Source organism: Arachis ipaensis, chromosome B09 (assembly GCF_000816755.2).
Source record: "Arachis ipaensis cultivar K30076 chromosome B09, Araip1.1, whole genome shotgun sequence".
Taxonomy (NCBI): Eukaryota; Viridiplantae; Streptophyta; class Magnoliopsida; order Fabales; family Fabaceae; genus Arachis; species Arachis ipaensis.
This window is the reverse complement of record NC_029793.2, coordinates 101786841-101791296: the sequence shown is the minus strand read 5'-3', so window position 1 is coordinate 101791296 and position 4456 is coordinate 101786841. Positions and strand designations below refer to the sequence as shown.

At 38.4% G+C, this 4456-nt stretch overlaps 1 long non-coding RNA gene across 1 annotated transcript in view; it reads left to right on the top strand.

Annotated features, from left to right (window-relative positions):
* The window catches only part of LOC110266307, a 2327-nt gene continuing 1826 nt past the window's right edge, over nucleotides 3956-4456 (top strand). The window contains exons 1-3 of the long non-coding RNA XR_002353556.1: nucleotides 3956-4069; nucleotides 4153-4222; nucleotides 4335-4450. This is a non-coding gene — a long non-coding RNA (uncharacterized LOC110266307). The remainder of the gene's footprint in view (nucleotides 4070-4152; nucleotides 4223-4334; nucleotides 4451-4456) is intronic.

Here is a 4456-nt window from a genome sequence, read left to right as displayed (position 1 = left end):
TTAAGTGCATATGCTGGTTTAAGATCCTTGTTGCATCTATCTTCCTCTGTTTGAGTTCTTCTTGATTCATGTGTTCCTTGATGTAGCATTGAACTTGTCTTAATGTGCCGTGACTTTTAGCTCCAGGTTCCGAGTTCATTCTTAGAGAACTTGTTGATTCAGTTTTCCTCTTATTTGACAGTGATTACAGCTAATTTTGAGATTTTCCTTGTTTAGTGGAAATCGGTTCGTTTGTAACGCACTACTTATTTCCTTTACCAAATTGTAAGTACATTTTTACTTCGGAGTTTCTTTTCTAAAAAGAGTTTAGCTTCCTCTTTCGTACTTACTATAAATGTTATGCACGCTTGTTTGAATATGGACTTTGGGAGTTTCTGAACAAGCATTTGATTTCTCTCCTGAGTTTTGTGAATTACTTTTGGTTAAGATTGTGCACTTAACTAATTTTCTAAAATATTTGATGAAAATATTTTAGCTCTTAGCCAAGCCGGTGTGCATCTTGTTTTTAAAACTCTACATGATCTATTTCAACATGAAATTGTATTGAAGTGAAGCCACGTTTATGCTATTGCTACCCTCTTGAAGAATGTTTGTTGCTCAACTTTTCTTCTAGACTGCAAAGTGATTTTTTCGCAAGTTTTCGACTCTTTCATGAACATCTTCATTTGATTATGTATTTGGATATTTTTCAAAATTTTGGGAAAGAAAGGGAATTTTTCACTTTTATCCCGGTTGAGTTTCATTTGATAAACTTTACTTAATTCATTTCGATTTGAGTTTGATTTAGCATACTACATGGCTTATGCCATTGTTGTTTTTTTGAAAATGTTGGACTCATAACTTTCTTCTTATGAGCGGACTCGTTCCTTCTTAAGCTTTTCACCTCTATGAATGTCATACGTGATTCTGTTTTTAACTAATCTTTTACATCTTGTGAACATTACCATTGATCTTGGTTTGTCCTCTCTTGTGAATCTCATCCTTATATGAGTTGGTTTGATTCGTTTTAAATTAGTGCATTGTTTATTCTCTCATTTTCTCTACAAGAGTTTTTAGTCAAAGATTTATCATTGAGAAATTACAAATGATTGAGTTGTCTTTTTCTATGACTTTTGTATTCTTTTGGATCAATTGAAAGCTTGTTTGATGACTCATGCCTAGTGAATCTTGTTTGAACTACTTTGATTTAAGATCCTTTCTTGCAAGGCTTGACTCCTTTTTAGTACATCTTAAACTTCTTGAATGTTCTTCTGAGATAGTGATTTCAACAACACTTTTAGAGTCTTGTTTTGAACCTTTTTAAAGAAGTTTTGAATTCTCTTGTAAAAAGTTTTAAACGGAATTTATTTTCTGTTGCTTGATTTAGATTGAAACCATTGTTCAATTTTGACGAAGTTAATTTAAAGTTGGGATGCGCTATTTTAAATGAAGTTTTGAAGAACTTCCTTGTTTAGTGGAAATCGGTTCGTTTGTAACGCACTACTTATTTCCTTTACCAAATTGTAAGTAAATTTTTACTTCGGAGTTTCTTTTCTAAAAAGAGTTTAGCTTCCTCTTTCGTACTTACTATAAATGTTATGCACGCTTGTTTGAATATGGACTTTGGGAGTTTCTGAACAAGCATTTGATTTCTCTCCTGAGTTTTGTGAATTACTTTTGGTTAAGATTGTGCACTTAACTAATTTTCTAAAATATTTGATGAAAATATTTTAGCTCTTAGCCAAGCCGGTGTGCATCTTGTTTTTAAAACTCTACATGATCTATTTCAACATGAAATTGTATTGAAGTGAAGCCACGTTTATGCTATTGCTACCCTCTTGAAGAATGTTTGTTGCTCAACTTTTCTTCTAGACTGCAAAGTGGTTTTTTCGCAAGTTTTCGACTCTTTCATGAACAATGTATTCGAAAGTATTTTTAATCATGCTCGAGTTCTGTGAGCTTTGTCTTGGGTTGAAATATTCTCTTCTGTAAACCTCATGCTTCCTCGACTCAGCTTGAGTTTGTTTTAAACTAATGCGCTGATTTTCTGCTTATTGGTCCTATTGAATTTCTTTGATCCAAGGGTTATTTTTGAAGTTGTCAATGAAATTGTGTCTAGCAAACTTCATTACTTGAGCATCCTTGTTTATCTGGAATTGGATATATTCTTTTAAATTTATGAGTATCGTCTTTGACAATTGTCTCCCCTTTCTAAGATCTCGTATTCTTCTGAGTAGACTCGAGAATTGTTTTGATTTCACGTGTGACTTGTAGACGTAGTAACGCGATGCGTTGGTTCTTTAAGACGTGATGTGTATACGGAAGTTGAAGCGGTAGGTGTGCAACGTATGAGTTGTGGGCGTTTTGTTTCTTGCGAACGGGTTTGGGGTTGTCAGGCTTGTGATCAAATTTGGGTTTGTAAAGTGCTTGATGGAGTTGGAAAATTGAAACTTTGAGGTTGATATGAGATTAGTGTGCGGAGGTTGAGCACGTCGTTTTAACTCCATCTTGTTTGATAGCCTTTGATGCCTTGCCCCTTCTATCACATGATTGACCTATGTTATCTTTTGCATTGAGCCTACCTTGTAATGTTTACTTTGCACTCACACTTCTACCTTTACATCCTTATGCTTATGACAGTCAAAGTATTTGAAAATCGTATATAAGATTGTATTTTGAGATATTTTTGCTTCTTCCTTAAATGTGTTAAAGGGTGAACTGTTATGGAATTTCTTTCATTTTGTATCAATTTTCGAGGGCGAAAATTTTTATAAGGTGGGTAGAATGTAAGACCCAGAATCTTTGAAAGTCTTATTATGATCAAGTCTCAAATCATACGGTTATTTATAGCCTTAATTTCGGAAATCACTTTATTAAATATAATTAAGGCAAGTTTTGATTTATAAGATTTGAGATAAGTTATGATTATTATCCAATTTCACAATTATTGGATTATTTTCTATATTCAGAGTATAAAGTTGGTAGTTGTGAAATAATAAGGATTTCTATATGATTTGAATTAAATAAGTAATATTTTCAATATTAATGCTGCTACTTTGGAAAATAAGGGATTTAATTATATTACTCCTAATTATTTGATTTGGATATTTTATTGAAAATAATTTGTGAAATTGGTGAGCAAATAGTATTTTCTATATATAATTAGTGTTGGATTTAAATTGGGTTTCAATTACTATATTACCCTATTTTTAAGTGAAATTACTAATTTGCCCCTAACCCTAATTTACACACACCTCACCAAAAGCAACACTCAGCCACCGAAACCCTAATCCAGCTACCCTCTCCCCCCAAAACTCAGCAGCAGCTGCGCAGCCCCTATGCTAAACACACATACGCTGTTCCTTGAGAAAGAAAGAAGGAAACAAAGAAAGAAAGAAAGAGCGATCTGAGGGAGAGAAGGAGGGGAGGGCGGGCCTTCACCGCTGCCCAACCCGCCGCGCCTCGCCGCCAGTGCCGTCATTGTCACCATCGATGGAGGAGAAAGGGGAGAGCGCTCGCGAGGAGCTGCTGTAGAAGCCACCGCCGTGCACCCTCGTGCCGTCGCTGGAGATCTGGCCGTCAACGCCGATCATCCTTGCACCGCGTCAGAGACAGAACTGCGAACTGGAGGGAGTGCGACCCACAGCCACCAACAGAGAAGAAAGAGCGCGCGGGAATGGTGAAGCCGCCGCTGTCACCGTCGCGTGTGGAGTTGCCGCCGCGTTTGACCTCTGTTGCTGTTGCACTTCGACCGCCACCGTTCTTGCCGCTGTCGAGCCGCGTCGGAAGGAAAACGCCGCCGCCGTGTGCTGTTAGAACTTCTGGAGCCGCGTTGAAGCTCGCTGCGAGAAGAGGAAAAGACTAGGGCTAGCGCCATTATGCTTGGTAAGGACCTGCAGCAGCTGCTGCTCTTGCTCTGTTCTGCTTTATTCTGCCTTCTGCCCAATGGTTATACTTGGTGCCATTCTGTCCGCTAGAGCTGTTGCCATCGATTTGGAGTTGCTGCGGAATGGGGCCACTAGGAGAGTAGTGCTGCTGCTAAACCACAGGCTCTGCGGCCGAGACTCTGCCGCCGAAGAACACTCTTCCGGTAAGGGTTTTAATTGAGGTTTTTGCCTTTTTGGAATTCGTGAAGGTTGTAATGCTGCGTGGTTTTTCTAGTTGATCCACCAGAGCTTCTGGCCGCCGTCGGAGCTGTTGTCGGGGTCGGTTCAAAATTGCAGCTGCCTCATTGTGTTATTCGGTAAGAAGTTATGTGTCGAGAAGCCTCGCGTTAGTATCCTGTTATGTTTAGTTAACGAATATGAGTTTTGGTAACGTGGGGTCGAGTCCTGATTATTATATGCTGCTATTAGTGTTGCTATGGTTGTTGCGAATGTGGCTTGAAGCTGAGGTTGCGGTTGTTGTTGATTTCGGGTTGAGGCGGAAAGGACTCTGTGACGCGTTTGAGTTATGGAATTTGCGTTTTGAGGTAGGG